The sequence below is a fragment of the Haemaphysalis longicornis genome, unplaced genomic scaffold, assembly GCF_048455015.1.
Source record: "Haemaphysalis longicornis isolate Haplotype H1 unplaced genomic scaffold, Haemaphysalis longicornis Haplotype H1 scaffold_1, whole genome shotgun sequence".
In the NCBI taxonomy this organism is placed as follows: domain Eukaryota; kingdom Metazoa; phylum Arthropoda; class Arachnida; order Ixodida; family Ixodidae; genus Haemaphysalis; species Haemaphysalis longicornis.
The window spans coordinates 461,391,924-461,405,186 of NW_027526203.1; positions in this window are offsets into that span (position 1 = coordinate 461,391,924).

A 13,263-nucleotide genomic window follows, 5' to 3' on the forward strand; every position below is an offset into this window, starting at 1 on the left:
TTTTTAGGGGCGAAGCCCCTCAAAGTCTGGGGCTGTCGGCGTCTCCTGTCGTCGTCGTCATTTCATGCAGTGACGTTACTAAAACACCCGGATGCTCCTTTTCCAACACCTCGCGCTAGAACGTAACGCGTACTAAAGGAACACACCGGGACACTCGTTTTCCAACGCCTCCTACTAGACCGTTTCATCTCCGTGGGCAAAAACGCGTACTAAAAGAACACACCGGGACACTCGCTTTCCAACGCCTAGCGCTAAACCGCTTCGGGATTCACAGATGCGAGGCTTTTACAACAAAGCTGCATACCTCTACCCCCCAACGGTTTCATCTCCGTGGGCAAAAACGCCAAGGCGCCAGGTATACACTTATACACTGCGTGCTTCGCCCCTCCCCAGGTTTCACTTTAGTGGAGATGGGCCGGTTTTAAGTGCGAATGCACTTTATAAGCGACCCTGAATTCCGGTGACCGCCGTCCGTCCACATAGCAACAGCTGCGGGTGCGCGCGCTCCTCGTCTTCCTTGGCAACGGGGGGAGATGGGCGCGCGCTGCCTGGCCGCTGACATGGCACATACCCACACGGGGGATTGGCCCGGAATCTCCTCGTCCTCCTTGGCAACGGGGGGAGATGGGCGCGCGCTGCCTGGCCGCTGACATGGCACATACCCACGTGGGGGATTGGCCCGGAATCTCCTCGTCCTCCTTGGCAACGGGGGGAGATGGGCGCGCGCTGCCTGGCCGCTGACATGGCACATACCCACGTGGGGGATTGGCCAGGAATCGGGCGTGGGAAGGGCTAATGCACCCGCTTAAAGGAGTACTGACACGAAATTTCAAAGCTGAGATCCGCTCTAGCAATCAAGTACAACGACACGTGGGGGATTGGCCAGGAATCGGGCGTGAGAAGGGCTAATGCACCCGCTTAAAGGAGTACTGACACGAAATTTCAAAGCTGAGATCCGCTCTAGCAATCAAGTACAACGACAACACAAATAGGTGTCTGTGCATGGCACATACCCACGTGGGGGATTGGCCAGGAACCGGGCGTGAGAAGGGCTAATGCACCCGCTTAAAGGAGTACTGACACGAAATTTCAAAGCTGAGATCCGCTCTAGCAATAAAGTACAACTACAACACAAATAGGTGTCTGTGAATAAATGCATCTTTCTTTCTTTGTAGTTGCGTGTGTGTGTGTGATCTCTCTTTCGCGAACATTACCGAACCGCGCAAATTCAACTCCTGCATTCGCACTTTCACATTCTTCCCCTCGGGGAAATGCGGGGAAATTTTTTCTTTCACTACACCCACGATCATTCATCATCATCGTCAAAGAAGGTTGGCTTTCCTGCAGGTCGTACTGGCGTACAACGGCGTCAGTGAGGACGCCAAAGCTTCGCTTTAACTCCAAGTACTGTGATACAGAGACGTGCTATCAACCTAGTGAGTACGCTTGTATGAATCTGGGTCTCTCGTTAGAGGACGTTTCTGTACCGTTTTTTTTCGGCACAGGGACGTCTGGGTGCACGGAAGTTTAAAAAAGGATTCAGGGGCGAACCGGTGGTGAACATTTTCGAGGCAGTTTCAATCGCGCAAATCCTACTTATTGTAAAACTTTACCTCGCAATTTCGCCTTACCTTAAAGCCAGCGGATGGTTTTACACACTGACTAAATAATGTTCTTTTTATTTGTGGTGAATAATAACAAGATAATTTTTTTTCTTGTAATTCGAACGCAGCTTGTGGATAATTTTATTGTTAATTTTTTCGTTTTCTTTGTGACGATTTATTATAACCGATTATTTGTTTTAAAAATGAGTGATAGCGAAAGTTATTTTCAACGTCCCTGAACCTATGGGCAATTACGTGGATCAGCTTTATCGCAATGTAAAAAAATTCAGAAATTCTCAATTGGAAATCCGGGAATTATTCAAGGAATGCTCAAACCACGCTGCTATACACTAATCCCCTTTAAATTCGGCTTCACTACAGGGCGCGCACGTGTTCATCGGAAGATATTTTTTCGTGTGCCATATAACCCGTCTTATACCCAGTAGGAGGGCCCTAAGGCATTTTAATAAATATCTCCACAAGACCACATCTATACCTATGAAGGGAATATACCGATGATGATTGCTTTTGGTTTCCTCTTTGTAGCGGGGTGATGATGTGTCATCTTACCAAAAAGGACTAATACACCTATGTTTTATACTATCGATTTAATACTAGCGCGGCTTAGGGCAGGCACAAAAAAAACTTATTAGGCACAAAATGCCTTTTTTTTCTATTACAGGTGGTAACTGTCCTAGGCAATATTCCCCTCTCAGCTTTTCGTCCACCAGCATTCTAATCTTCTTTTCGTCCGACAGCCTTGAAGCTAACTTCCTCTGTGCTACCCTTAAATCCTAGGGCTTCTGGAAACCGAATATTTCCCTCATGTAGATTTGGATGGATGCCATCGCATTCTAAACAATGTGCCGCATAGTTTCTGTTTCTTTTTCGCAGACCACGCATATACCATAATTTTGTGAATACTTCCATTTTCTCCGTGTCCATTTTTTCCGGGACCATTTTTTCCGTTTCCGGAAACACCAGTGGGCCGAAACGCCTGCGTGCTGAGAAGACTGTTGTACCGTAACGTCCATGTATCAAAACATCTCCTACCGAAAGATCGGAGCCGCATGATAATGCACAGCAAGCATTTATCTTTGACTGGTGATGGTGCAGTCGCTCTGAGTACAACACGCAGCGCTACTATTCACAGCTTTATGGCAGTTAAGCTTAGTCGTCATGCCTCATAGATAAGGAACATCAATTAGGTGGACAATGGCTCAACCATCGGTTTTGCCCCTGTAGTTCATGGTTCGACGTTTCAGTGCGTGACCACAGATTGTCGTCGCAGGTGTTCACGGCTGTACCTACGGTCTCTCTCTCTCACCCCCCCCCCCCCCCCCCTCCGAAGAGTCTCGTGACTGGAGGGAACCTGCTCGCTCTCTGTATGGCGAATTTGCGTCCGGCGAGCCCTTGTCGAGCGGCCCTCTTGTTAGGTTGCGCGGCACCACGGAGGGGCGGCGGTGAGTCAGCCCGGCCGACCAAGCGGGGTCCCCGCGGCGAGCAGAAAGTGCGCGCTCGCTCACGCTCTAGGCCCGCTTGCGACCACAAAGCGCCCAGCGCCAAGACCGGTTTGCAGCAGCGACGGCCTAGCGTGGCCGCGCCACAACCACCCCGCTCCCGCCGCTGTGACTACTCGCGCTGGCCGAACGGTGCGCGTTGCAACTTGTCGCTGCTTGCCGCTGCCGGCAGTGTCATGGGCCAACAACCACCCAGTAGTGGCGTGTGCACGTTGACGGCCGCGCAAGGGGCCCGATGAGGGTGCTTCGCATGACGCGTGGGTGGGCGTTGCGTCCGCAGATGTTGGCCGACAATGACCTAGTCTCGAACAATGCACTACAGTTTAACGAATCCTGCCGGTGATGAAACACACCGAGAGATGGCAATCTGAAGACCCAGTGGCAACAAAGGGCACTCGATGCGAAAAAAAAATAAAAGCTTTGCTAAGCCTTGAAAGCAAGCCACCTTTCCGGGGTAACAACGGCAGGTTCATTTTTAGTTAAGGTATATTAGTGTGCGGACGCGTCCCTTGAGCTACTTTTCTTTGCTTCTCTTTTTGGGCTTGTTCTCTCCCCTCTGGCCCCAGGGCAATCGGTGCTTGCTGGATCGAAGCCTGGGGCTTTGTTTTCATCGTCGCGACAGCTGTGTAAACCGTGTCACCTAACTGGCACCCGTGCACTTGTTCCCTCCGCCTATTTACCCTGCGTCCTGTCCGGGCCACGTCAGCTTGGCTCTTCGCGAGGATGCAGCACCCCAAGCTCCTCACTGCGTTTTAAACTCGCCATCGGAACCCCTACTCGCACCCAGTTCCTAAAGGGCAGCCGTTTGACTCTTGAGACACACGGACGATGGCCGTTACAGCGAAGAGGGAGGACTCGGAGGAGAACTAATATCAGGATAAGGATCGATGGGCAGGAGTAAACAAAGAGAGAGGCGGCGCGAGGCAATTACGCGCGGCCGTTTGGGAAGCTGGCTTTGTATGCATCGACCGGGCGGGACGGCGCGTCTCCACACATACGCGATGAGGCGGCACCTGCGCGAGGAGGTCATTCGGCCTAGGGTGACGCCGGCGTCCGGCGGACGATCGCGTTGCGCCCGGCTAAGGTTACGGGAAGCGGCGACGAGGGGGATACCGACGGAACCACCGCGATGCCAGACGTCGCCCTGCGCGAAACTGAGCGATGCATAAACAACCCATGACCAGAGTCTCCTTATATAGCTTTCCTCGGAAATATCACGCGTGGTTCGCATTGCCACCGAGGATGACAGCGCCTCCAAGCACACATCGGCCAAAAAGTGTTTCCAAAATCGCAATGGCGCTCACAAGGAGCCCGCGTCAAAATCTGTTCAAACGAAGGTCGACGTAGCCGTTTGTAGATGTTTATATCACAGATGAGAATCACGTGAAGTCGCGCGTGGAGCGCCAAAAAAAAAAAAATGTAGAAACTGCCAAATTTTAATTGCAGTGCAACATTATGATGACAGTTTTTAATGGCAACATTATAGGTGTATGAAAGTGTGAAAGTCTAGGGCCTTCTTTTAAATACATTCATCAAACCTTTGTATCCCTTTACAGTCGGCTTCAATACTATGCGCAAGTGCATTGCCGGGAAGGCACTTTGAAGGGACACACACAAAAAAAGTCTAATACTGTGATAAAGCATGGCGGCGCAATGGACTTTAATAAATACTTCGGACCTCGTGTATTCTCAGGAACGCTAAACACCGTGCCCCTTTAAAGTTGGCTTCACTGGTATTCAAATCACATCAGATAAAATTAATCACCACGCAGAAGGTGCTTGGAGCCAAGGGAAAAAACCTGTAAGGCTTGACGGGGCCTGTTCCCCATGACATGGCAAAAAGACGAGTTTTTTTTTTTTTATCACACCAAACTGTGTAGAAAAGGCAAGAATGACAAGAGGGATCATTTAGGCAGCGCGCACATTGCACGCATACAAGGCAGGCATAACTAAAGTGCACGGGCATACAAGCAGATGTGGCAAAATCAAGCATAGAAAATACAGACGCAATATAAAGAGAGAAATAAAGAGGGAAAACAAGAAAAACCAAGAATCCAGACATCGTCATTAATTTACAGGAACATTCTGCACATGTCAATCCTTAAACGATATGGATCATACATCTATGCTAATATGTGCAACCAGGTAATTTAACATTGTTGGAAGTCAAATTTGTAGGATTTGGTTCCCGTAATTCATGCGGCATTTTCAAATTTTCCATTATCCGGTGTGGCAAGCGGTGTGTGGAGAAATATTTCGTCCAGGCAGAATAATTCAGTGAAGGCTTAGTGATTTTTGGTCATATCAAGTTTGTAATAACGACAAAATCTAAAATTATATTGTGTGGTTGATGCGAATTGCGTTAAGGTTCGTAAACATTCTACCTTTGTGACGTGGAAAAGTCGCTTTGCCTGCCATCATCACAATACATTTATGGAGTAAAAGTAACAGTTGTGTGTTAAGTTATTTAAGGTGATTTCCCCCAGATGGTGTAGTTGAGAAGAAAATAAAGTTGTCCGGCATAACGCTGATCTGAATTGGAGAGCGAGAGAGAGAGACAAGAATTTATTATCATCATCGTCATCATCATCAATAACAACAACAGCCTATTTAGGTTAGGTCCACTGCAGGACGAATTCCCACGCTGGCCGAGTCCATTCTTTGCCTCCGAGTTTTCTTATTCCATCTCTCAATCGATGTTGATGTCCTTCCTCTTCTTCCAGTCCCGTCTCTCGGGGTCCATTCTGCTGCCCTTGTGGTCCACCAGTTGTTATTTCGTCTCACTACATGGCCAGCCCAAGTCCATTTCTTTTTCTTAGTTTGAACAATGATACCTTCTACTCTAGTTTGTCCCCTGATTCAGGTAGCTCGTTTCCTGTCCACGAGTGTTACACCTATCATCCTTCGTTCCATGGCTCGTTGAGCCGACCGAAGTTTTCTTCCCAGTTGTTTAGTGAGTCGTCAAGTTTCCGCTCCATACGTCATCACCGGCAGCACGCATTGGTTGTATTCTATTCGTTTCGGTGACAGAAGGAGCTTACTCTTCATTCTTTGGTAGTGCTTGTCCATTGCACTCCATCCAAAACCCATCTGCGCCGGATTTCTTTCTCGGGGCTTGGATAAGCACTGACAACTCGTCCAAGGTAGCTATTCTTCTACTCGTTATGACGTTGTGTTACCTACGCTGAAGAGGGTGCTTTAAACATGCTTATTTAACATCACTTCAGATTTATTCGTATTTATTTGCAGGCCCCACGGCCGTGCTTTCTGATTGTAATTCCTCAAGCACTTTTTGCAAGTGTTCTGCAGACTAATGCCCCTGTCACACGGCAAATCTAATGTCATTCAAACTGAATGACATTAGCTGTTAATGACATTAGGCTCGGCCGTGCGGCTCTACACGGCGAAACAAATGTCATTTGATTGTGGTAGCGGTGACGATTCGCGAGCTCGCAAAACCGCAAAATTACATTTCAAGTGCATCTAGAATGTGTTCACACGTAACATTTTTTAGAAAGTGTAGCAAAAGATTATTTTTTAAAATAAAAACAAGAAACCACCGATTTAGGTGACATCAGTAGACATCACAAACCGAGACAAGTCTGCAAAAAATCCGGATGAGGGCAGCGCGCGCACTGGGGAAGAGATTTTCTTTTTTGTTAGTACTTGCTTGTCTTTCTTTATTTGAACAAGAACACAAAGAAGAAAATATAAGTTTACTGACAGTTTTTAGAAACAGTATTCTTTGGTTTATTACTGAATTTTCCTGTCTAGGGACGCGCTACTGCTGTCGAGGCTACTCATTTGGCCACTAACTGAGGTCCGGGACCTCAGATAACCGCTAAATGTCATTTACCTCAAATGTCATTCGGTATTCTCGTGTAGTGCCGATTTAATGACATTTAGAGCGAATGACATTTGCTCTAAATGTCATTAGACCTGGCGTGTGACAGTGGTATAACTTAGCAAGATATGTCGTCAGCAAACGTCCAATGGCTCAACTATTCTCTCTTTCTCCGCAATCCTGTGCTTTCCAAGTCAAGCTTCCTGACCCCCTCAAGACACGCTGCGAACAGTTTTGGCCAGATGGTATCTTCCTGTCGTACGCCCTTTCAGATCAGGTATTTGTCACTTTGCTTGTGAAGTATTATCCTTCCCGTACATCCTTTATATATGTCGTCTAGGAGTCTTATGTAGGTCTTCTCTATTCCCCGGTCTTTCAGTACTTCCAGCACTACTGCGGTGCTTACTGAATCACGCTTTTTCATAGTCTATAAATGACATGTAAAGGGATTTATTACACTCTGCGGATATTTTATTACTTGATCGATGACACGGATGTGATACATTGTTGAGTATCCTTTCCTGAACCCAGCATACCCTCTACTTTGTCGGGAATCTAGTCTGTTACTTATGCGGTTAACTATTACTTTGGTAAACAGCTTGTGTACAACTGAGAGTAGGCTGATGGGTCTGTAGTTCGGTCTTAGGTGTCCCCCTTCTTGTAATCAGAATTATGTTGGTGTTTTTCCAGGTTATGGGCACTTTTGGAGTACTTAAGCATCCTGAAAATAGTGCAGCAAGCATTTCCAGTACAGTATCTCCTCCCTCCTTCGAAAGATCCACGGTTATGCCGTCGTAACCTGCAGCTTTTCCTCTTTCCTTGCCCTCGAGAGCCTTTTCTACTTCGTCTTTGGTTATTAGAGGGCCATCGCGAGCTAAGCTTGTATTCTCAGTAGTTTCCCCTGGTCTAACGTCGCTGGAGTAAAGTCTGGTGTAGAATCGTGCTACTTTTATTACCTCGTCTATGTTGTGCGTAATGTTACCTTGTTCGTCTCTGAGTGCATACAATGTCTCTCCCAATAGCTAACTTCTTCTTAGTTGCTTTTAAGCTTCCTCCTCTCTCCAGAGTTTTCTCAATCACTGCTGTTGTACGCACGGATGTCGTTCGTTTTACTTTTGTTAGTCAATTTCGACGGCTCAGCTAATTCAATCTGATACGCCGTACTCGACAGTTTCATGTTCTTACGTTTCGCAATAAGCTCCTTTGTTTACTGAGATATTTTGCCAGGTTGCTTCCGACATGCTGCTTCTCCCACAGCTGCATGCTGCTGACTCTGTGATTGCAGTTGTTGCACGGAGCTTGTCCGCACTGTCCTCGTTTTTCCCGGCGCAAATTTGTTTTGAAGGGTTATTTTAAACTCCTGCGTCCTCGCTCTGACTAACTCCATCCTGGGTTTCTTACTTCTCGCGAGTCTCTTTCTTTCTCTTTTGCGATACCGTCTTACTTTGCACCTAACGATCATATATGGTCGCTCAAAAGCGGAGCAAAGACCGCGGTCAACCATGCCGACGGAGTTCATCTACCATTATACCCTGCACGTTGGTTAGCTGGGGGGTGACCATGGTGCAGCTTTTTCTCGTACATATAAATGAACTTTTTCTGACGATTTTCGAAATTTATTCGTTTAAAGCGATTGTGAAACGATTAAAATGTGCCTTGATGGTGTGGTGCAACTGTTAATTTTTTTTTTTTTCTTGTAACAGCTGGCTTGGGCCGTCAGAACCACAGGCGAAAAATGTTCATCTAGGCCTAATGCTGCAAAAAAAGGAAAAAAAACAGAAAACGTGAGAGTGTTATTTCATTTCCCAGTCGTTTAGTCGTGTTTTTATTTCCTACCTACGTTTTAGTGTTGGTTTCTTTGCACGTTGCGTATTTTCACATTTTCTAAGCTTTTACAATGCAAGCTCATTACGACGCTAATGGGAATATTCACCATAATCCTATGGTTGCAGCGTCAGTTTACTCACTGGTATATTTTGAAGGAAACTCCATGCGTGGCACCATCCACCAGCACGTGGCCCGCACACACGGGGTATTGACCAAGAGCGAATAGCAGCCGCGAGCCACGTTCCTGGAATACCGGCTTGTTCGCTTTACAGCACAGGTCATGGCAAGTGTGTACGTGCGTAGATGAGGCAAGTGTGTGTAGATTGCCCTTCGGCAGAATGCGGCACGGTTTGTCCAGGTTGTAGAAAACGCGGAAAAGGTTTGCAACAGGGAATATCACCTGCCTTGCAACGACCATCCTCCATCAACCATCAGAACTGCCACAGACCAGCATTGTATGGACCCCAGCCAATACGTCCCCAACTGGGAATCTGGGAATTAGGTGGCGCATGCCACTGCCCGCGACCTTACCTACCGGGCATTCCCAAAAGGGGCAAACGCCGAACCACTTAGCGCCCTCCAGACTTGCACCCGCTCTCACAAAACTACTCCGACATCCTACATCATTACCGGGCTTCCCGCAGGTCACTACCGACTCCCCCCCCTCCCATCCATCCATCCGACGCCCACATTTGGCGACGACTCCAGACCGAGACTTACCACAACCATAACTCCCTCGATTGGATTTCCCCCACCGCATAACCCCCCACCCCCCCCACCCCAACTTCCAATACTGCCCCGGCACCCCAAATACAACAACTCGTTTGGTTTGAATGTGCCCTGGAGTTTTTTTTATTTGCATACACTTCACTAAGATCAAGTTTCAGGCTACTGTGAATCAGGAGCACCGTGTTCAGCGCCTCACATTTTCTCTTAATCGTGGCTGCGCTACGCAGCGGAGCTTGCGTGTTTTGTAGCGAAATCACAGGTTTTTTTCGGAGCTTGTCGCATACGTTTAGAGCACAAGTTCCGTCGTTAGGCCTCGTATGCACACGCGAAATGCCGAAATTATAAAGTGCTATACGGGAAAGTTAGTTTTACAGGCTATGGCGGCTTTGCTTCATTTCTGATTTGGGACTAGCGCAAAGCGAGGTTGGGCGAAATTTCCGCCTTCGTTGAATCCTGGAAGCCCTATAAGCTAGCCTAGATTGCACGTGTCACCAAAACAGAAGAGAGTTACCTAGAATACGTGGTCCGTATAAATTGTGTGAGGTTCAATGGGTGCAGCCATGTGGAATGTAGGTAGCGCAGTAAACTTCTTGCCTCGGGTCGATCCTCTCACTGACATATTATTATACGCAGTGTAGGCTGCTTCATTTCTTCTCATTTCTACTCTGTAGGCCCCTTTGGGATGCCCGGTGAACTTGTTGCACCAAAGTCCCTCGTCCCTGAGCCCACGATTGTAGTTGAATTGACCAGTGGTGGCCGCCTCAAGTTCGACCTTGTGAGCAATTTCGGAGTTGAGTGAGGCTTACATCGGAGCTGCAGTCAAACTATGGTCCAAGGCCAGAGCGCTTACTTTTCTCCTGGGCACTGCTACAAACCTTCTACGATCTCTCGTGTATATGCCGAAGTCAGAACGCACAATTCAAACTAATCTGCTCGCAAAGTTTGCAGTATTTAACGTGGGATAGTAATTTCTGTTCAACATTTTAATGGCGATGATGACGAAGATATTCAACTGGGTGTGCGTCTTCACGAACAAGAGAAGGTGGACGAATGACATATTGTCACGTAGCGAAGAACGATGCAGGGTTCTTTCAAGAAACAAGGTTTATTGGAGAGAACTTGTGCTCTGGAAAGCACAAGCGTGGGAGAAGCACTCAGCAGAGTGACGTGCACAGATGATCGTGGGCGAATCAAATTCCGCGGCGTTTCCTTTCCACGCATTTACTCGCCGCGGTGGCTCAGTGACTAAGGCGTTGCGCTGCTGCTGGGTCCAAGGACGCGGCGGCTGCTCTTCACATGGATGCTGAACGCGAAAACGCCTAGGTCGAGATTTCGGCTCAGTTTAAATTTCCCGGGGCGGTGAAAATTTATTCGGAACCCTGCACTACGGCGCGCCTCATAGCACAGGTGTGGATTCGGCGCGTTAAACCCCAGAAATTTGCATTTTTCTTCCCGCGCATTTATCTGCTGTGCTACCGTTACTGGTAAAGTCGGTTTAGATCGAGAGCATTTTCCATTTAACAAGAACAGCCTAGGATAGCGACAGCAAAGCAGCGGCCTTTCCACGTCCAAACAAGATTTCCGGTGCAATATACAAAAGAGGAAGGAAACGCGCGCTTCGCTTAAAACGCAAGATAGCCGGGCGTGGCCAGGCGCTGGTAAGTCAACAAATCAAAAGACAAGGTTTACGCCAATATGACATTTTTATTTCATCTATTGTTCTTTTCAAGTTTCTCAATTCCTTTGTTCTTCCCCGGATTAATCTTGTTCCATTCGTGAAGACAAAACAGCAACATCAGCCGCAACAACTACAACGAGCGGGCGTGTCATCTAGGCCAAAATCTCGTTGAAGGCGTCCACGAGCGCATTCATCGCGACCAGCGTGAAGTGGACCCAGGCGGTCCGGGGTGCACATGATCTGCCGCTCTTCCTCCGTCAGGTGGGCGATGTAGTCGGACGAGTGCCACCGTCGAACGCCACCCGTAGCGGTGGTGGAGGGACCAGAAGTGCGGGCGAGCTCCGTCAGCGTCGGCAGGTAGTCCGGGAAGGTGTTCTGCAAAGTGGCAGCCCGAAGTTGCAGCAGGACCCTGTCCGAATCTTCCAAGCAGGGTGTGCTCGCCGACAGCGTTGCGCGGCTTCTTGGTGCGCCCTGCAGCCGCGCCTGCTTGGCCCTCTGCCATGGGCTCCGATTGCTGGTCATCCATGGGCTTCCCTCGTTTCCGGCCCGGGTCGTCGACACCGCGGGGCTTGGCCTCGGCATGTCGGAGCGAGCCTTCCGTTGACTCGCCCATGTTCTTTTCTTTGTCCGGTGAAAGCTGAGGCGTCTTGGCGCAAATCTTGGGCACGTGAAGACTGCCGAGTTCTTTTTTGAAGACAACCAGTTCCTTGCCAAACCACCAGGTCGAGATTCCCGCACACCAACTGCGGCAACCCCACACGGAGAAGGCAGCAACCCACGCAGTTTGCGCGACAGCAGTGCGGTTTATGAGGACCCGAAACGCCCGTGGAAGCAATGGCAGCTCGAAGTTGGTTCGCGCGCCTTCTCTTCTTCGTCTCGCTTTTTCTTCTTTTACCCGGCTGAATATCATCGCCATCAGCGCCATTCTGTTGCTGAACCGAAACCACTAGTTTCGGTTCAACAGGGGTGCAACACTATGTTACCGGGAAGCATATTCACTTCAAGCTAAACGTGTTAAATTCATAAACACCCAACATTTGCTATTCCTCGAAAGAAAAAGGCACCTTACGTGCGATTGGGGCCACTCATGGCAGCACGGCCAGTCCCTTGTTATGTGTGCTTCTTTCGAGGTCCGTAGTCTGCGTTAAATTTGCTCTTTTGCGGACACTTGTTTCACGTGCTTCCTTCGAAGCAATGCGAGTTTTGAAAATATGTAAACAAATTACACTTTTCCCATTCCGTATACATTCCTTTTCATGCCTCTGTGCACAGATGCAGATAACTTAAGTTTCCGCTTTTTTACTGCATGCATCTGCTTGTAGGTCGTTCGTTGTCTATGCGCCACTCATTCTCCAGTCGGGCAAATGGCGGCAGCACTAGCCGTTTCTACACGAAACGAATTGCTTTCCGTATACGCCTAAACCCTACTCAGGCGGACCTTCAGAGCGATATCGCCGTCGATTGATTTCGCGGGTATTTTATTTCTTATTTTCCTGCCGTCATAGCTCGAGGAAGACTTTTAGTATGACCAAAAACGCTTGACCAGATAAGGTCCCATATTTTTCAATATAACAGGTAAGTTGACCACTCTAAGTTACTTGGCCAGCGTGGTTATGAACGTAGCATTCGACGTTGCATTTTGACGCACATAGTCACCATTGTAACGTGGACACAAAGGGAATAATTGGAACTCAATTTTGGCAGCCTCGGGTTGGATAATCTGCTTCTTTCCCAAGCCGAAGTGGTGAGCAGGTTTCCCAACTATATTCGAATATAGATGCCCAAAACTCGATATCGTCTCCTTGTCTCCAGATCATCGTTCTGAAAGACGACGAGTCTTACTTGATCAAACGTTTGCGGCACGGAGCAACAAAGACGAAGAAACAAGACGAGCGCTCGTCTTGTTTTGTTCCTTCTTCGTCCTAGTTGTTCTGCGCCGCAAACGCTTGATCATGTACATACAAGCCCATCTGCAGTCTCAGAGGCTTACTTGTCCGCCTTCTTTTTATGCCTGTTTCTGTGCAGCTGAATGTCAAATATTACTGATCACTATAGATATTC